This window comes from Balaenoptera acutorostrata, chromosome 3 (genome assembly GCF_949987535.1).
Source record: "Balaenoptera acutorostrata chromosome 3, mBalAcu1.1, whole genome shotgun sequence".
In the NCBI taxonomy this organism is placed as follows: domain Eukaryota; kingdom Metazoa; phylum Chordata; class Mammalia; order Artiodactyla; family Balaenopteridae; genus Balaenoptera; species Balaenoptera acutorostrata.
Window position 1 is genome coordinate 104,667,472 of NC_080066.1, and position 21,281 is coordinate 104,688,752.

A 21,281-nucleotide genomic window follows, 5' to 3' on the forward strand; every position below is an offset into this window, starting at 1 on the left:
TTCTTAAAATAATAAATATGCATTTATATTTCCCCTGACTGATAGAGGTAATGACCTTTCAACATTTTTAAAGTTCATAAGGAAAATTTCACTTCCGGTCACATTCAGTGTACTCACCAGTATCTGAAAGAGATTATTCAGATATTAACAATGAACCCAAATGACCTGCCTTGTTTTCATACCGATGCTTTAACAGATTAGATTTGACAGTCACCCTTTCCTTCACATGATCCTGATCACAGCCAAGTTCAGGGATGCCAGGAATTATGTTGAAATAAGCATTTGGCTATTCAGCCTTTCAAAGGCTGAAGCTGAGGTCCAAAACGAATAACAGGTTTGCGCCAGTTACCAAGGCTGCATCTTGATACATTCCTACTTAAAGACTGAAAAATGGGAAAAGGAGACTGATTAGTTATGAGATTTCTGTTGCTGGGGGTGGGAGCTTGGAGGGGGGAGGAGGGTGTCTAGGGGAGTATTGCCCAGCCTTGTGTAGATGGCTCTAAAGAAAATTGTTTTGACCTGGATCTAAGGAGCAGAAACAGAGTCCTGTAAAGAATGTAAGCCAAGAACTGGAGCTAGTGTGAACTAGCTTTCTAGGAGTGAGACCATCTGAGATAGCCTAGGTAGGATACTTTTCTACGTGACCCTAGTTCCCCAAAGTCTCCACACTCTGAAGAAAATGACCCATAGACACTATGAAGAGGGCCAGCTGAGTCAACAGAGAGAGAAGGGTCCTGATCTCAAGGGCAGGGTGTAGGAAGAGGAAATGCCCTTGAGACTGGGACCCTTTTGCTCACATTGATTCAGACAGCCCTCTTCATAGTGTCTCTGGCCCTAGGGGATGACCTTAGAGCTACAGCAGCAGAAAACAGACCAACACAGCAACAGCGTCCAGGGAGACTTCTCTGTGAGAACCCTGGCCCATTTCACCACATTCCTCCTACGCTCCTGCACAACTGGGCCTCCAAAAGGGCTTCGAAGACTTCAGATCTTCATTTTAAAGTCCTCCTCCTACACCACCCGCCCAATCCCACCCCCGCATTCTACCATGGAGAGATAGAAAGCGCAGTCACAGCTCTTACCAGGATGTGTTCCTGTGCAGGACTCCAAGGCCAGTAAGCTTGGGAGAATCTATGAAGCGATGGGGGCATGAGAAAACATTGCTAGTGAGGCCTTGTAGGAAGTTCACAAGCGGTGAGATAAGGAAAGATGTCTACCCATAATGGAAATACACCCATGATGAAAAGTCCTCTTGATTTAGAGAGATTGGAATTTCCTCATCTATGCAAAGGTCACCTACTTCATAGAATATTATGCAGATTAATGTGACAACATATATAAAGGGCTTAGTACAGTGGCTGGTGTGTAGGAAAAGTTTGAGAGATGTAATCATTTATATTTATTACTGTGATGTCAAATGTTGAGAGGCCAAACCTGTGATGGATGGAGCAGGCCTGACTTCCATGACAGAAGAACAAAGGACTTAAACAAAGGAGGCCAAACTCCTCCTCAGCCTCCTCTTGCCAAAAAAAACTTCCTAGCCAAGAGCATATAAGGTAGGGTTCAAGGTTAGACAAAAAGGAAAATATGTATTAATTTCTCTAGGTAAGACAATTTGGAGTGGGGAGGGTGGGGGCAATGTTTTCAATTAGAGGGGGAAAAAAAGGCTATTGAGTATTTATATTAAGACTACTTAAGGGGTTTTTTCTCATCTCTACCTTCCATGAATCCAAAGATATGGAAAGAAGGCAGAAGATTTAGGGCCACTAACTTTTGAGGGTGTCCTCCTTACCAGCTCCTCTCCAAAGGGTTCAATTATCACAGCAGTTGATGGAGAGAAGGCTCTAGTGACATTTCCAACTTCCCCTCCTGAGTCATTTAAACTAGTCCTTAGGTAAGCTTACTGTCCCTTCACCTCCCTTGTGGAAGATCACCTGTATTTTTCCCACCCTCTGATTCAGCTCCATTTCCTAGTTTGTCTTCCATTACACAAGACTACCACCAATGGTGGTCCACTGCTTTCCAATGGATTGGTTACAATGGGAAAACATCACACTTGTTACTTTCTATGGTCTTCACATAGAAACTTAGTTGAAGTTACACATTTAAAACATAAACTGTACACCTGAAATTAATACAACATTGTAAATCAACTATATTTCCATTATAAACAAACAAACAAAACCAACAAACAAGCAAACAAACTGACCTGGTGAGAATCAATACAAATTCCTGCTTGGGCCATGGCATTTAGCACAAGACAGAACTTCACATCTGCATAGCTTTAGGCTCTTTCAGTAGATATTCGTAAAATCATGTTTTAAGAGATTGTATCCAGTGACCTCAGAGATCATCTAGTCCTCCCCTCCGCATTTTGCAATGAGAAAAAGAAGACCGAGGGGACCCAAGATCACATGATTAGTTTAAGTGAGAATTCAGGTTTCTTGAACCAGTCCAGTGATGTTCCCAAAGTGTCATTCTAGTTAATGGTCCCGAATGGATCTCAGACATCTTCCAAGGTCAAACTCACCATACCTGGACTGGCAAATCAATCAGCAAATGGGCAGGTTCCCAGACTGAGACAAAAGCATGTTCATTCAAAAGAGAGTGTTCAGTGCCCATGATCCTGAGGTGTTTACATTTCTGCCTCTCACTTGTGGACCACATCCCCTTCACCTGAATGCTCACATTGTATCAGTGAGATGGAAAAAAAGTAGCACCCAAGAACTTGATGGTAAACTAGTCAAGCATGTCCCTGGACCATGCCATTGGCTGTTGGAGACATAAATAAGGGCATGCAGCAAGAACAAAAGTCTTCACTTCCCATCTGCTATTTGGGGCCAGGGTGAAAACATTGCAGAGTTCCCATTTGGTGGACCTCCAGATGGGCCTGAAACATCCGAAATATTTTCTCTTTGGTAAGTATCATCATTCTTTTTTTTTTTTTGAATTTTATTTTATTAATTTTTTATACAGCAGGTTCTTATTAGTTATCCATTTAATATATATTAGTGTATATATGTCAACCCCAATCTCCCAATTCATCACACCACCACCACCAACCCCCGGCCACTTTCCCCCCTTGGTGTCCATACGTTTGTTCTCTACATCTGTGTCTCTGTTTCTGCCCTGCAAACCGGTTCATCTGTACCATTTTTCTAGGTGGGATCAACATTCTTTACCCTCAAAGTTGGCACATCCAGGGCTGGGTCTTCATGGTCAACTAGAGCCCACAGAGCAATGTTTCTCACACTTTTCCCCAAAGTGCTAGTAATGGCCGAGGGGAATTAGGCACCTAAAGTCATGCCCAGCAGGAATGAGCTTTCTCTGAAGCCTCTTTCTTTTACTTAACTAATATTTATAAAATAACCAAGTGCACAGAATTTTTTTCCCCCCGAACTGTGAGGCTTGTGGGATTTTTAGTTCCCCAGCCAGGGATCAAACCCGGGCCCTCGGTAGGGAGAGTGCAGAGTCCCAACAACTGGACCACCAGGGAATTCCCCCAAAGATGTTTTATATGTTATCTTCAAACATTATATGTGGTAATAATGGATCAACATTAATTTCCTGGTTTTGATGGTTGTACTGTGGTTATGTAGGCAAGAGTACTTGTAATTAGGAAATATTCATTTCTGTATAAAGGGGTAATGGAGCATTTTGTCTGTAACTTAGTCTCACATAGTTCAGAAATGTTAATAATTAGGGAATTTGGGTGAAGTAGATAGGGGAGCTCTGTGTACTATTTCTGAAACATATATAAATTTGAAATTATTTCAAATCAGAACCATTTAAAATTATTTTTTTAAAGTAGTTGATTTGAATTTTTCAATATACTCCATCAAAGTTTTATTTTATATAAAAACAATGTTTTAAATTACTTCCTTTCTCCAAAAAAATAGTTTTGGTAAAATTGGGATAGAAGACATTTATCTTGTGGCTTTCTGTGTACTTTGTGCATATCTGCATTCAACCTAGGACAGGAGTATACTGGCCTTAATGAGGTTTTCCTTAACTTGCTCGCTATGGGCTATGCCTCTGACCAGTATTTCTCTTTAGGAACTGAATGAGGAGGATAAGGTAGCCATGGAGCCAGGGCAATAGGAAAGTTCCTCATATGCTAAAAAATGAGAAAATAGACATCGAGCACTTGCAACAGTGACTGGGACCTAGAAACCCCTCAGTAAGTGTTTGCTCTGTTTTTATCATCGTCATCATCATCCCTGGGAGGTCCAAACACTGAACACGGGCTTGAAATAAGTCAAAGGCAACAAAACACATGCGAGGGGAGCCACATGCCTCCACTCTGGCTGGACTGAAGACTACATCCTCTCCTTCTTGAGGACAGATCCTACAGTCAGGAACTAAGGGGGGCATTCCACTCACTGAAGCAAGATCATGGTGGCGCTGGGCTCCCTGAGCAGGCCCCAAAGAGCGACACAGTAAAGAAAAATGGACCTGGTAAGAGAGAGGGTCAGCCACTGGGTACGGAAGGAGGCTTCCCAGTAGGAGTCCAGCAACCAGATTTCCTGTGCTGAGGCTCGGAGTTTAGAAACCAGGATCCAGGACATCTCATGGCCATGGGCCTTCAGGGTCAGGGACCCCTCTTGGAGGAGACTCCTTCTTGGAGAGATTCCCTGTGAAAGCTTCTGGCAATCTGAGACCAACCCAACTCCTCTGGCCTGGCTGTTGACTCATTGCCAAGACCACAGGTCTCAGCAAGCAGAGCAAGGAGGACATTCAGAGAAGTGGGGCAAGGTAGCCCTGCTGTCCTCCAGAGCTGCTCACCCTTCTCGTTTCCCTCTGGGCTTCTCCAGCCTGAGCTTGCCTCTACCCAGCTTCCTGCACGGTCGTTCTATTTGCATTTTTCTCTTTTTTACCCTCTTCCCTCTCTCCTGGGGCTATCCTTATACATACTCACAAAGTAATCGAGGAGCTGAGTATTCACAGTCTCAGTCTCCTTGTTGAATTAGCATCGCAATAGTGTTTCACAACAGAGCTAGTCAAATGCCAGGGCGGCAGGGCATCCAGCATTAGGAGTAAGTGCTGCTTCCAGTCAGCTGTCCTAGCCCTAGGTGGTCCTTATGGATGTGTGAGATGTTTGGCAGAAAGTTAGCTGAAAATCTTCTGCGCTGTGCTCAGAGAAACAGAAGACTATCAGCAGCCACCTGCCTCCTGAAGCTAAAGTTACACCTTCATTCAGCTTGTCTCTCCGGTGGATTTCACTTCAGGGTATCTGCACCCCAGCCCAGCTCAGCCTTGGCACCTACGAAAAGCGGAAAGCGGCGTCAGCAACAGCTCTTTTCACAGGCTGTCAGGAGTGACTTAGAGGAGCAGCGAAGCTTCCAGCTGGTTACTCACAGTTGAACCTGTCCTCGGACACAACCTCTATGAAAAGATCCCACCAGTGTCCTCTACTGAGGGGCCAGGAATCAGTTCTGGACAATCTCACACAGGACCCAAGCAGAGGATCAGAAAATGCACAGCCCATTCTCCCCTTAGCCACTGCTGGTCATTTGTAGTGGCCCCGGCTCCTCCTATACCAGCCCCGCTCTTCCAGAACGCCCTTCTTCCTGAAGAAGCTACCTCTCACCTCCAGGGTGAAGCCTGACAACCATCCTGGAGGTGGCATTTGGAGTTCAAAGACTACCTCAGGCCAGCAACCCAGACAGACTTTTCTGGCCCCCTCACGCATGCCTCTAGGCTATCCTGAAAAAACTAGTCTCTACAGGATCATTGCGTACTCTCTACTCCCCCTCTTCTGAGCTACCTTTGGGGTCTTCCTGAAGGGCCCCTCTTCACATTCTAGTCTGGCTACTAGCATTTTGATGTTTCATCTTGTCTCATAGAGTCTTAGAAGCGGGCAGGGCGGGGGAGCTTTTTAGAAATTATTCAGCTGAAACTCTTTGGGTTACAAATGATGAGGAGACTAAGAGGACCAGAGTGGCGATTCAGTTCAACACACAGTTACTGAGTAGCCCTCTGAGCTATCCATATGCCTGGCACTATGGAGATACAGAAGCGTGAAAGGGCCTGATTTCTTTCCCACGAGTTTACCGTCTAGTTGGGAAGACCTGATACACACGTAAGAGTCAAATAACAAGACAAGGTAGTACATGATGGAGCACCCAAATGAGTGGTACCAGGAGTTAATGCCGAAGGAGGTTACGTTCAGGAAGGATTCACCCGAGGTAGAGTTGTACAGGAAGGTTCATGCAGGTGGTTATGCACAAGCTCATAGGACCAAGCGGAGATCTGAAGGATGGTAATAGTTGAGGGAGAGCCCTTAGGGAAGAGAAAGAAAAACAGAAGTAAAGTTGAAGAGAGCAAAACCTGTCCAGGAGACAAAAAGGAGCCCTATCTATTAGAATAGTCACAGAGTGACTGTCAGCCCATAAGGTAACTATCAGTAAACAGGGAAGCAGTGTGGCAGGAAGAGAACAACAGCTTTGGAGGCAGACCTCCCTCATTTTCAATCCTGGGCCTGCCACTTAACACATCTGTGACCTTAGCCTCTCCAAGCCTCAGTTTCCTTTTCTCTAAAATGGAGATAATAACATGGAACACACAATATTGTTTTGCATATAGCATTACACATAAAGCACAAGGCCTTGGCACACAGAAGGCACTTTTTAAATGAAAGCTATTTTCCGTAACCAAGTACCTAGCACCGTGCCAAGCACATATTACATGTTCACTAAATGATGGTCAGCAGTATTCCTTTCTTCCTGCAGCTGTGGTACAGCCCTGTGCTGACCTGACCCTAAAGTAAGGTGGCGTGTATTCTCCTGGCCGACTTTAGGAGAGTAGTAAGTGATACACTCAAGGCAACTGGCCCTAGAATGTCAAGGGCTATGTTTAATACGCCCGTACCACACTAGGCATTTTAACATTTTATCATGCCATATTGAATATATAAAATGTATGTTCCTCATTCAGTATCATTCTTGCAGATGTGTACCTGAAATGATTTTTAAAGTTTTACTTCTGAAATTGTTTGACTCCAAGTAATTTGGGATTGGCACTGCTCCTTCTGCAATTGTGGTATTGAGAATTCCCATAAAAGGAGAAAAAAAATCTAACCTAAGATTGTTTTCCAACATAATAAACTTCTTATGGGTGCCAAATTCCAAAATAAGTGAAATCAACTTACCTGCTACCACCATGTTACTGTGGTAGCACATAAGTAAATATTTTAAATTTGATTTTATAGTTGACTTTTCCTATATTGGAGCCAATCTTTTTTTTTTTTCCTAGTCTCAAATATTGTAGGCCCTTGAAAACCTCCCAGACCCTAGTCACTGGGCCTCCAGTGCTTAATGGATAAAACAGCCCTGAGACTGTAGCAGTTGGGAAGACATGTGATGAATAACTAGGATCAAATACACAATCAAAGGAACCCCTTCTTCAGGCCTCCCTGAGTGGGGCTGGCCAGCTGCAGGGTCAGCACCTACTTGAGGAAAAGCATGTTTGCAACTTAACTGGATTCAGAGCTTGCAAAGTCTGTGGTCAGTCATCTTGGTCGGCACGAAATGTTCGTGCCAACCCTTGGCTCCTGCTGCCATCCCTACCCTCTTGCACAAAAGCCCAGAGGCTTGGGTCTGCAACTGTAAATGAATAATCACATGGTAATCCTTCCATCCCCATGGGAAAGGCTCAGCTGAGGGCCTGCAAAAGAGAAATGACTTCCTGAATAAATATATATATATATTTGCTCTCTGAGGCCCAAGTCAACTGCTTGCTGGATAATGTTCTCCTGGGGTGAAAAATCAATGTTTTGTTAGCTTTGTGGGGAGGAATGCAGGAAGGGATTCCCCACTATGAAAACGGTGAGCTCTGTTGATGAACCTGGATCCACCTTGGAGAGAGAAAGGCAAACATCTCAGAAGTTTCCCATCTGGCAATGCAGATCATAGGAGCCTAAGTGATTTTTGTCACTTTGCAGAGCATTTTATCTCAAAGGCAGTGAAGTCACATGGAGGTCAAGATGCTGGGTAGGGCTCAACACACCAGCAAAAACCTGAGAGGCTATAGCCAAAGCGAGATCCCTCACTTCAGTCATTTGCTTCCTCCCTTGATAATTGCTTCAATACTGCCAGTATAATATTTACTAAATATGTATGTATGCATTTAGTTCAAATAGTTCTTTGAAAATGAAACTGTGTAACATCATATTTCAAAGAATACTAGGGTCACTTAATAAATAGAAGTAAAAATAAATATAATGAATGCCATCCAATTTTTAAAAATTCTATACAGATATTGCTTTCAGCTGCAGGCTCCGCCTGGGGTCTGTTGTCTGTACTGAAAAGTGGGGAGAAACAAAGGCTTACCTTCTTGCTCTAATAGGAGACCTTCTTCTAAATGTCATCAGAAGGATTAGAAGAGAATTATCGAAGGCAATGTTCATGTTTCATTTAAACCACAAACAGGGCTTCCCTGGTGGCGCAGTGGTTGAGAATCTGCCTGCCAATGCAGGGGACACGGGTTCGAGCCCTGGTCTGGGAAGATCCCACATGCCACGGAGCAGCTGGGCCCGTGAGCCACGGCTGCTGAGCCTGCGCATCTGGAGCCTGTGCCCCGCGACGGGAGGGGCCGCGATAGAGAAAGGCCCGCGCACCGCGATGAAGAGCGGTCCCCGCACCGCGATGAAGAGTGGCCCCCGCTTGCCGCAACTGGAGAAAGCCCTCGCAGGAACCGAAGACCCAACACAGCCAAAAATAAAATAAATAAATAAATAAATAAGAAAATCCTTTAAAAAAATAAATAAATAAATAAACCACAAACAGACACACTCACTGTGCTCTGTTTCTATGGGAAACACTTTTCTCCTTCCCTTTTCAGCCTGGCACTAGACCAACGGGATGGGCTGAAAGTCAAGAAGCTCCGGCCCCAGCTCTGCCACTCACCTGGTGGCCTTCGGAAGGGCAGTTGCTCTTTCAGGCCCTCCAGCCCTTTCATCTGTAAAATAGAGTTGATTGAGATGATCTTGAAAAACTCTTCTGCTCTGATTCTCTATCATTCCAAGACTTTCTCCAATAGAGCAATATGTCAGCCACGGAAAGAACTCAACTCACCGTACTGCTTTGCTGGCTAGAGCAGTGAGAATGACTTTTTCTAGCTTCAGAGAGAAATTGGACCACAGAGCAGAGAGGAATTAGCCTGACTCCACAATCTTAATACTGACTTTCAGGAATGACTGAGCTAGCCTGGGAGAGTGAGGTACGGACGCTTGGCCTACTTTTCTTCCAAGATTAGTTTCCTTTTGTGGTCTGACTTCTCAGAGTTTCAAACAAGAAACATGGGAATATGGAAAGAACAGGGGTTTTGGAAGCCAAGAAGCATTGATTCAAATCCTGTGTTTGACACTCCCTAGCTGTGTGATGATGGGCAATTTCCTTAACTTTTCTGAGTCTCAGTTTGCTCATATATTTTAAAAAAAGGAAGAAAGAAAAGAAAGAAAGAAAGAAATCATACCTCATAAAACTCTTATGAGGGAAAAACAGTCTAAGTGTTTATTGGGGGCATAAAAATGTACATTATCTGCTGGGACTGAACGATAAACAGCCAGTAGTGTTCTTAAATATCTGAGGCTATAGGAGCCCTGCAATAATTGACTTACGGTATGGAATTCTTAGAAGGGCCAGCAGGGCACCACCCATGGTGACCCGGTCACATACCTCCCACTTCTTCGGTGCCACTGTGCCCCTTGGGAGAGATGGCGCCAGCCAGAGCAGGATTCTGCCCTCTGCCGCTGCTCCTGCTGCTGGGGCTGTGGATGGCCGAGGACCCAGTCGGTGCCAAGTCCAGACACGTGACCTCAGCTCGGTGGTTTGAAACTCAGCACGTGCAGCCCAGGCCTCAGGGATGCAATGCTGCGATGGCAACATCAGCAAGTACTCCAAAAGCTGCAAAGGCCTCAACACCTTCCTGCATGAATCCTTCTCCAGCATGGAGACTCCCATCATAACCTGCAAGAATGGCTGTAAAAACTGCCACCGGAGCCAGAAGCCTGTACGCCTGACCACGTATAAGCTCATCTCAGGGGGGTGCTCAGACTGCAGGTACAAGGAGAAGCAACTGGAGGCATTCTTCATCATGGCCTGTGATCCTCCACAACCAAAGGATGGCCTAAGGTACCAGCTGGTCCTGTGCTTTTGGATAATGTTGTCTAAGGTCAGGTGTTCCCTCACCCCAAGCTCTACAGACTCCCGATGCTACAGCTGCATTTCCTCCCTTGAGTTCTTCACTAATCCTTACCCTTTTTGCAAATACCACTTCTCTCCCACGCAGCCAACTTCACATAGTCTTAATTACTTACAGGGTTTTGTGGATGCTCCAAATGGTGAGGGAAGAGAGGTGATTCTTCTTAGCCCTTCACCGTTGCTTACATTGCTGTCTGAGTGTGGATACCATGTGGCCCTTCAAGCACTAAGGCTCTTAGCAGAGGTGGATCCAGGTTTTGTGGGGCTTATGGCATATGCAGTTTTGGAGACCATCTTAAAGAAGAAGAATACAGTCAGGACCTTAGAAGAGCTGTGGCTGGACAGTTCAGAGGGAACCCCGTCGGGGGAGGGGGAGATTATCTAAGGAAGGAGGGCCAGAGAATCTGTGCCGGGTTCCCTGTGTTGGGCAAAGGAATGTGTCTGATTTTGCTGCAATAAAAGACCCTGCTTTTCCTGATTGTGTGTATTACTATCCAAGTGAAAGTATGGAGGTTTGGAAACCCCTCCTTATCTCTGTGAAGCTTCAGTATCACATGCCCTGCAGGCAGAAGGAAGGGCAGCTCCCTGAGCAGGCTTGGGCTTGGAGGAACAGCCTGGGCTCTGCCTTCCACCCCCTTGAAAATTGCCTGGTGGTCCCACGTCATATGAAGGGGAGGAAGGCGAGGAAGGGCAGGCGGAACCCTGGGATGCCAGTCAAACCTGAGGCTGGACCCCCTTGTTTATGCTCAAGACCTGACCTCATGCCTCATTGGTATGACCCAGAGCAAGAACCTCAGACTTCTGAAGTGAATCTCCCCCCCTTGGAAATTTCAGAATCAGGACCTTCCAAAAATCTTGATCTGGTTCTAATTAGTGCTTCTCCAACTAACTGTGGTGAAGGAGCAGTTTTATATGCAATCTGCCACAGACCAGCACTTTCATAAAATACAATAAAATGAATTGCTGGAAAAATGAAACAGAACATACAGATATAGAAAACACAAGGCCAATTTTTTTATTATTAGATTCAATTAACATAAAATCAGCGTAACAGATTGGCATAAAAGTTTCTCACTGCTTCCTCTCAATTTCTATACTTAGCATGATAGATACACAGCGAAAAATATATACATGTACACATATAAATTAAACACCAACATAAGACATACACGCCCATACACATATATATACACAGGGGCACATACGTGCACGTGTGTACACAATACAAACACACGTATACAAGTACACACACTCAACCATAAGGCAACCACTGTCCTTCCCTCTTCTGACTCTGCCTCCCCCATACACTTCCCTTCCCATATTTATTTATTTATTTATTTATTTTTTATAATTTTTTTTTAATTAATTTATTTATTTTTGGCTGTGTTGGGTCTTCGTTTCTGTGCAAGGGCTTTCTCTGGTTGCGGTGAGCGGGGGCCACTCTTCATTGCGGTGCGCGGACCTCTCACTGTTGCGGCCTCTCCTGTTGCGGAGCACAGGCTCCAGATGCGCAGTCTCAGTAATTGTGGCGCACGGGCTTAGTTGCTCCGCGGCATGTGGGATCTTCCCAGACCAAGGCTCGAACCCATGTCCCCTGCATTGGCAGGCAGATTCTTAACCACTGCACCACCAGGGAAGCCCCCCTTCCCATATTTAGAAAGCGATTTTCCTACACAGACTAGGGCTCAGAATAAGGAAAGGATGATTGGTGAAACGGGAAATGGCAGGAAAAGCAGAGAATCCAAAAATTCTGACTCCCAGCCCGCTTCCCTGCTTTCTAGAAAGAGATCTAAGGTAGAACTCCTTGCTACCTACCACACCCACACTATCCTATCCCAAATATAGCTTCCCCAACAGCATCTAGGCGGCCCTGCCATACCACACTCTGCCCATCACTATCACTATTGCGCCCACCCTGTGCTTCTGACCAAGGAAGATGTACTGCAAATGAGAGGAAAACAACATTCTTCTACTCCTCTGGCTTTGCCCCAGTGTCGTGGGCAGACTCCACTTTCTCTGTCTGCACCTTAAATGATGGTGTTTCTCAGGGTCCTATTCTTAGCTCTCTTTTCTTCTCACACTGTACTCTCTTGAGTGACTTGATAAAGTTCCATGGCTTCAAGTGCCACTTACCTGCTCCCAAAAGCACCTCCCCAGCTCCAGTCTCCCAAGTTCCAGGCACATATATCCATCTCCCTACTGTTACTACCTGCCTCAGCATCCTGCAGACATCTTAACAAAAACACTCAGAACTGGGCTCAAATCTGCCTGGCTGCCAAACTCGCCCCTCCTCCTGCCATCTCTCAGTCTTGGTTAGGGGAAACAGCAGAGCCAATCATTCAAGACCCTAATCTAAGAGACACCTGTGTCTACTCATTCTTTTTTGTTTACTTCCTTTTCCAGTAATTCCCCATCTATCCCAGATACTACCTTCGGAGGGCACAAAAGTTCTTGGATTTTCTTTTTTCCATATATCACTGGGTTCCTAACATGGGTCCAACACACATTATGATTTTGGAGGGGGCTGTAAATTGAAGCTAAGCAAAGACACCTAGGTGGTTGCAATCAAGGACTTACTGTCTAGCTTAGGAGGCAAGAAAAAATAATACCTTTAAAACACTATCAAACAATAACAGAAGAGTGAAATGAATCAAATGGATTCTGTAACATTTTTCTCCCACCTCTCCCAGGGTTTCATTCATCCTAACCTAAAGTTTGTTCCCTGTTAAATGTTAGTATTCCTGATACATGTCTCTGACATAATGTTAGGTCTGTAACCAGAGTCAGGCAACACCAGAGAAATTAAACCACTCAATATCTGTAAGAGTTGTGGCTCTAGAAGCTGGCAGGAGTGTGGAAAGAATCCAGAATAGAATGGATCCTGAAATAGATTAATTATATCCAAACAAGTGGTGTAGCAGCCTGGGTAGGAGTTTCTGACTTCCGTGTGTAGGTTGAAGAATTAGATGGAGTGTAACTTGAATCTAGGGGCCATGGACTATGAAACTGGCCCATTCGGAGACTAATGACACAGCATCCATAAAGCAGGGCCCAGTGGGGAAGCTGGGGCCTGAGAAGAGCTACCCAAAAGCCTTGGGACTAAATCTCTGCTGGTTATACTCTCTGAGCCACTGAGAATGTGTTTCCAAAAAAGTCACTCAGGAAGGAACTTCCCAGATATTTAGGATGACATAATTATTACCTAGTGGGTAAGTTGTTTTAATATCCAGAAATTTTTAAATTAAGGATAAAAATATTTACGTGAATCAAATACATGGCATTAATGTGTCTGTATTAAGGATTTTGTGCATATTTGGTATTTTAGGTATTTGCAGTGTGTAAGAGAATTTAGCCTGTTACAGTAAGAAATTGGTCTTGCCATTCTAATTTTTTTAACTTTATTTTTTAATACATTTATTTATTTATTTATTTATTTATTTATTTTTGGCTGCATGGGTCTTCGTTGCTGCACACGGGCTTTCTCTAGTTGTGGCAAGCGGGGGCTACTGTTCGTTGCGGTGCGCGGCTTCTCATTGCAGTGGCTTCTCTTGTTGCGGAGCAGGGGCTCTAGGCGCGCGGGCTTCAGTACTTGTGGCTCGCGGGCTCTACAGTGCAGGCTCAGTAGTTGTGGCGCACGGGCTTTAGTTGCTCCACGGCATGTGGGATCTTCCCGGACCAGGGATCGAACCCGTGTGCCCTGCATTGGCAGGTGGATTCTTAACCACTGCACCACCAGGGAAGTCCGCCATTCTAATTTTAAACGTTTAATTAGTTTAGATGTGTGGTTTGAAACAGAATTTTCCTTTAAAATTAGTTTTGGAACATTTAAGAAAACAGGACTTTAATCATCATATTCATAAATTGTCAGATTTCTAAGAATTTTTTTAGGTATTTAGGAATGTGTAGTTGGTTAGCTCAGATAACTGAATTACTTTGTAAGGACATGGAATATGTTAAACTTATAAAGTATATTTTTAAATGTTTAAAGCAGTCTTTTAAACTACATTTATAAATGGTACCAAATAGTCCTGAAATACAACCATTTAAAGTGATTATTAAAATATACTTGTTTGTAAGTTAAACATAAAAGCTTAAGGAAGAACTGAGCTTCTGATTTGCATCTTTAACATAGGGAACATACATTTGAAAAAGCCAAAGTAGCCCCTTAAATGTTCTTTCCTGGGCACAAAAGAACATTTTAAAAATTCGTATTGACACTGCGAGACCAGTTCATTTTCTGGACTGTTTTCATCTACACAGTGCAGAGTAGTTTCATTGATTGTATTTCCTGGTGTTCCCATGTTTGCTGGTTTTATTGAGCCTTCAGAAGAGAGAGTGGCCTCTGATGATGCAATAGCTGAAGCCAGGCTCGGGCACAGTGCTGGCAGTGGTGGCACTGGAACTGAACCCGGAACTGTCTCTCCCCAGCGCCCTCCTTTCTCTGCATTGTGCCGCCTCCAGGTGGATCATTCTGCTGACTTGAAGAGGGTCTCCCACTGCATTGTGGAGGAACTGAGAAAGGGGAGCAGGGCTCCCCTGAGGCCGGTGTGGTCGTTGCAGAGGAGTTCAGCTAAATATACTCTAAGAAAAAGTAAAACTCAGAGACTATATAATTGAGTTTCCATCCTCAATAGGGACTTTTCCTCCCTGGCCAAAATCGGAGGTTTGAGACTACATATTTCCAAGTAAGGTGGCTTTAAAAAAACAAAAACAGAAAAACAAAAGATTGTTAAGCAACTGGTTCCTTCAATAAATCAGGCTGCTTGCCTGGAAGGGTGTGTGTGTGTGTGTGTGTGTGTGTGTGTGTGTAAACACACGTGTTCATGGTGGGGAGAAGTTATGTTAGTGGAATTAGGAGTGCTATATTCCACCAATTACAGATTCTTTGGGGACCAAAACTCCTCATTTGAAGTACAAATATCTTTTGGCAGAAATAAAAAACAAGATAATGTAACAATTACTTGGAATCAATCACTTAGGTACTGGTGCATTTGGCTTGGGAGCATTTGGATGCATTGCATAGTGTATTGAAAGTTTTGTAACAAATGTCTTAAAAATAGGTGGAATATGGGCAGAGACGTGGAAGTAGAAAATGAGCACAGAAAACAAGACGTCAAGGAACTGGAGACAAATTTGCACCCACCTGCTTAGCAGTTCTGAAGACGGGGGTTGGGAGTGGGGATGGAGGTATGACTTCATGCTGTTGTAATTCCCAGGTTGCCGGCCCCTGGAGGCTCAGCTGGGAGTCTGCCAATGAGAGCTTCAGCTGCCACTGGATATACCTGGCACATTTAGATCTTAATAAATGTTCACTGAACACAATTTGTTTTCAGAGCAAAGGAATGGGGCTAGGAAAATATACAAATCACAACTCTGGAAAGTTTATAAAACAATTTATTTTAAAACTCTCTCATTATGTTTTAAAATTTCCAGAGAGGGGGAATTTACTACCTATGGAGATAGCCTGTGCCATTTTCTGGCAGCTCTAAATATTAAAAATTCTCCTATAGAGAACCTAATCTATATCTGCGTCACTACAGCAATTCACTGATGCCCTATCACTTTGAGCCATTCAGAATAAATCCAATTCCTCATCACACTCAACTTTTAAAATATTTTCAAGAGTGTTTCACACCCCTTGCCCTCCAAAATTGCCTCATCAGACAACAACACAAGCTATAAAATGGCCTCTAATGTTTGATCCAATAATTCTACCTGGTAAAATATGCTAAATGGAAATAAAGTGAGGAGGAGTAAACTTGTGCAACCCGTTTATACTTTTATTTTTGTAACCAAAAAAAAGCTTAGAAATAATACAAATTCCCCAAAATTGAGAGTGACTAAACAAATGATGGGGCAACTACTTATAGTGCTTTAACTGAAGTGTCAAGTCATCACTTTAACTGAAGACAAATACACAGAAATTACACTGATGCATGGAAATGTGTGTGGGCAATGCTACATGAAGAAAAGAGAACATAAAACTGTATTTCCAGGGGACTTCCCTGGCAGTCCAGTGGTTAAGACTCCGCCCTACCACTGCAGCAGGCACGGGTTCAATGCCTGGTCAGGGAATTAAGATCCTGCATGCCTCGTGGCCAAAATAAAAAACACAAAAAACAAAACACCCATATTTTCAAATGGATTACAACTATGTAAAAGAATCCCTGGTTTTGTACACCAATAAAGTCCATAAGTGAATTTGGAACATTTCCAGAATTCCATCTCCAAACCAATGCTTCCTCCAGATTCATCTAGCCCAGTGAACCTACATCTGACCCAGAAGACATTCCACATGTGCTTTTTTTTTTCTTTTAATTAAAGTATAATTGACATATAACATTATACCAGTTTCAGGTATACAACATAATGATTCAATATTTGTATATACTGCAAAATGATCACTACAATAAGTCTACTTAACATCCGTCACCATACATAGTTACAAAAACATTTTTTCTTGCGATGAGAACTTTTAACATCTAATCTCTTGGCAACTTTCAAATACGCAATACAGTATTATTAATTATCGTCACCATGCTGTACATTGCATCTCATGACTTATTTTATACGTGGAAGTTTGTATCTTTTGATCCCTTTCACCCATTTCACCCTCCCACCCATGTCTCTGGCAAGGTAACCAGCAATCTGTTCCCTGTATCTATGAGCTTTTTTTTTTTAATTTCACATGTAAGTGAGATCACATAGTATTTGTCTTTCTCTGACTTATTTTACCTAGCATAATGCCCTCCACGTCCATCCAAACTGTTGCAAATGGTAAGATTTAATTCTTTTTTTACAGTTGAATAATATTCCACTGTATATACATACCATATTTTCTTTGTCCATTCATCTACCAGTGGACACTTGGGCTGATTCCATATCTTGGCTATTATAAATAATGCTGCAATGAACATGGAGGTGCATATATCTTTTCAAGTTCGTGTTTTCGTTTCTTTTTTTTTTGGCCACACTGAGCAGCTTGTGGGAATCCTAGTTCCCTGACCAGGGATTGAACCAGGGCCCTTGGCAGTGAAAGCAACACGTCCCAACCATTGGACCGCCAGGGAATTCCTCAAGTTAGTGTTTTCATTTTCTTTGGACAAATACCCAGAAGTTGAATTGCTAGATCATCTGGTAGTTCTAGTTTGAATTTTTTGAAGAAACTCCATACTATTTTCCATAAGGGCTGCACCCCACATTTCTTTTTAATTCTGTCCTGTGTATTTTCCACTTGCAAATATCAACCAACAGACAAAGAACTTGTGAGAGCTAAGGCCAGAAAGAAAGGAAAGCTAAGCGGCAGACTCCATGCCTTGGCCTCCCCACTTGCTCCCGGTTTCTGTCTCTCACCTGTTCCCACCACAATTCTTATTATATGGGGATTTCTGCTCCCCTTATAGTCTTCACCTGGATTGGTGACATCTTTTGGAAACTTGTCAGACACTATCTAGTATACAGCAGTGATAAAACAAGGTCCTTGACTTCACGAAGCTTGTTTTCAAATGATATGTGGTGGCAGAGGTGGGCCTATTATGAGAGACAAGAAATATCCAAAGAAATGAATATGTAATCAAATAGAGATAAATGCTGTGAGGAAAACAGAACAAAAACATACATTATTGGGAGGGACAACAGGTGAGAGACCAGTTTAGTCCACTTTAGGTCAGGGAAGACATTTGAGGATGTAAAACTTCAGTTAAGACCTGAAGGATGAGAGCCAGCCCTTAGAATTGTGAACAGAAGCCTCCAAACAGAAGGAAAAGAGAGTAAGAAGGCCGCAAATTAGGAATAAGCAAGACCTGTGTGAAGAACTGGAAGCCCACCACGGCTGCAGGGTCACTAGTGGCTTCCCACAACAGGGTTGTGGTAAGAGATGAGGCTGGAGAGAGAGGACAAAAGGAGTCATGATGCAAATGGGAGGCCGTTAGAAAGGGTTGGTGTGATATGATTGAGGTTTTCAGAAGATCACTCTAGTGAGGGTGCAAGGAACGCCTTCTCAGGCGGCGAGAGTGGAGCATGTAGACCAGTATGGAAACTAATGCACTAGTGCAGGCAAGACGGTGGTGGTGTGGGCTTTGGCGACACCCAGTTCAGAGCAGACAAGTTAAATATAAATATTTAAAGGAATATTAGCTATAAAATAAAACCAAAACTAAGGGGAAATTAAACAAAAAATAGAATCAACGTATGTATACTACACAGATCTCTTATCCTGCAATAGCTAAGGTTTGGCCCCTAGTTTCCTTGGAAGGCATGAGTAACAAGAACATGTTCCCTCAAGTCTGTCCCTTCCTGTCCCCCAAATTCCCCTTTGTGGTCCTTCATTAATTCTCCCTTAACTTGAGGCATGCAGCTCAAGCAGAGCCCTAGTCACTGCTACTCTCCAAGTGGACAAGTGGTGAGCAGCCTAAAGTCCCAACCCTAGGTAGAATGGCCATTACATCTCTTGGTGCACATAAGCCAGGTAATAAACATTAAAAACACAAATGTTTCTTTCACCATCTCTCATGTTTGCATAACACTACTTCCCCATAAGAACCATATTGGAAATTTCTTGGGGATTATTTTACGTATTACTTACTCTAGAACAAGACTAGGGGGGAAATGGTTTCAATTTCTGACCCACAGTGACATATTTATCACTTTTAGAAACTCTTTCAGCACTGGCTACTACAAAAATAAACACTTTTTTTAAAAAACAGCTTTATTGGAGTATAATTGCTTTACAATGGTGTGTTAGTTTCTGCTTTATAACAAAGTAAATCAGCTATAAAGTTAACACTTTTTAACATGATGGTTAGGTGGTGGAAAAGGTGATATAGTGTTCAAAATGCTTCTTTTATGGACTCTTGACAGCTTAGATGAAACCCTATAACTTAGTGGTTGAGAATGAAGCCTCTGGTGTCAGACTGCTGGGGTTCAAATCCTGGCTTCTCCACTTACTGTGTAGCTTACAGCTAGTTTTTTAATTTCAATAAGCCAGAATTTCATCTGTAAAATGGGAGTTTGATAAGCTCCAAAGACTCTGTAATTGGTGAAATATAGTGAGAACTGTTTGTGAACACTGGAGAGAGCTTCTAAATCTGGTCTATTCCCAGCCTCTATTTCCTTCATTTTAATCTTTCCACTTCACATCTCCCCCAAAACATACACATCAACACACACTCTGTTGCACAGACACACAGGCACCACACACATACACTCACTATTAGGTAAGAGCCTGCATTCTTGGAGAAAGTGGTATTTAACCACTGTAAGCATGTCTGTCACCTTATTTAATAAAATAAACCTTTCTAATTTAGCACAGATTAAAACTCCTGGAAAGGAATAACTGGATCCCAGACGCTGCATCCAAAATCCCTCACCCCATAGGCTCAAAAACTTTCAATAACTCCGTTTTTTCCAAGGGGAAAAAAATGATCCACTCATTTTTTCCCCAGGAGTCCACAGACTCCAAGAGCCAGTTTAATTTGTATGCCACTGCCTAATTGTGGGAACCTTGGATTCTACCAACTCTTCCCCAATTTGCTTGAGTATAAAGAATGTAAGACCTGGTAAGGGAAGGTTCAGACTCTGTCAACACTAGGAATGGGCGAGCTGGGTTTGAAACAAGTGAATAAGGTTCATAATACACCCCCTAAGAAAGTTTCCTAAATTCTGGTCTCTGTAACCAACCACTGGGCAGCATTTACAGAGTGGACACCAGGGGGTAGCAAAATCTCACTCTCCCAGTTCTCAGCACTAATTATAAGGAAGCTGGAGAGTCTGGATGACTAGAGGGCCCATAACCCATTGATGGAAAAGAGCTCCAGCTCCCTGCCTCTAACTCTGCTGGGAAGATGGTCACTGAGGTTTGATGCCCTAGATTATGTTTGGGTGTTTTTTTTGTTTGTTTGTTTGTTTGTTTTTTGATGCTATGGGCAGAGGGATCTTCTTGCCTCCAAGAAAGATGAACATTTTCTCTCTCCTCTTTTCCAGACCCGGAGGAGTGGAGAAAGGACGGAGATTAGCGTTCTGAGGAGGTGAGAGAAGAGCCCATCACCTAGGCGACGCCGCGCCCCCCCCGCCCTTCCCCCGCCGCCCGCCTCTGTGCCAAAGACTTCCCTGAGGCTCCGGCCTCCTGGCTTCGTAGAAGCTGCATCCACGGGCAGGACGTTTTCCAAACGCCACCCCCCAGTCGCAGTGGTACTTGCCTTCACGTCCGTCTCTGGGGTCTATTTGGCTTTCCTATCTTCTCAAATGCCCACCCTTTAGAAGCGCCCCTCCCCACGCCCGCCACCCCTGCAGGGCTTCCCGGTGCCTGCTCAGAGGAGGGGCAAGGCATCTCCCTGCTATGCCTAAGCCTCCCCCAGCCCTCCTGGGGGACCCTCGCCAGGGCTTCCTTTCCCATCCAGACGCGGTGGAGGATGGGTGAGAATAGAACTTTCTTAACTAGCCTACCCCCTTTGTCTACTGCGTCAGACAGCCATCCCCACTGCCAAGAGCCCTAGCGGCCCTGGGAGACTCTCTTTCGCCACCCCATAAGAAGGAAGGGTCTGGTATCCAGTACCGGATCGTGGGGCTGAACGGGGGTCTGGTGCCTTCCCTCCGCTAGCTCAGGGAGAGATAGGGGATGCGGAGGGGAAGGGGCAGCGAGGAAAGAACTCAGAAAACGTCCGCCGAAGCGCACGCCCCTGCAGGAGGATCCTGATCCCGGGACCCTGCGCGCATTCAGCCTCGACACCCACCCTCCCCAGGCCTTCACCGCTCCCTAATTCCCCCACGCCTCCGCCCTCCCCAGGCCGCACAGAGGAGCCCATTGTCGGAGCCCGAAGGCTCGAGGCCCGAGGAGGTGGGAGGGGAAGGAGGAAGGCGGGCAAGGCCCTGGAGAGTGGGAGGAATCCCCCGATTTTCCTGCCCTCGGCTCCACGGGAAGCGGGCAGGGGTTTGGGGGGGAGGTCTCTTCTGAGCCCCAGGTGCTGCCGAAGTCTGGCAATGGAGGGGTGGAGAGGTTCCCAGGCGAGTTAGAGTCAGGAGGCTTCCGGCCATCAAACGACTCCAGTCCTAGGCTGGGGACCCCACGGATTTCACGCACGC

At 44.3% G+C, this 21,281-nt stretch overlaps 1 pseudogene; it reads left to right on the forward strand.

Moving 5' to 3' along the window:
* Positions 1 to 9,715: 9,715 nt before the first annotated feature.
* On the forward strand, positions 9,716 to 20,799 carry LOC103014565 (ribonuclease 7-like; annotated as a pseudogene).
* Positions 20,800 to 21,281: the final 482 nt, after the last annotated feature.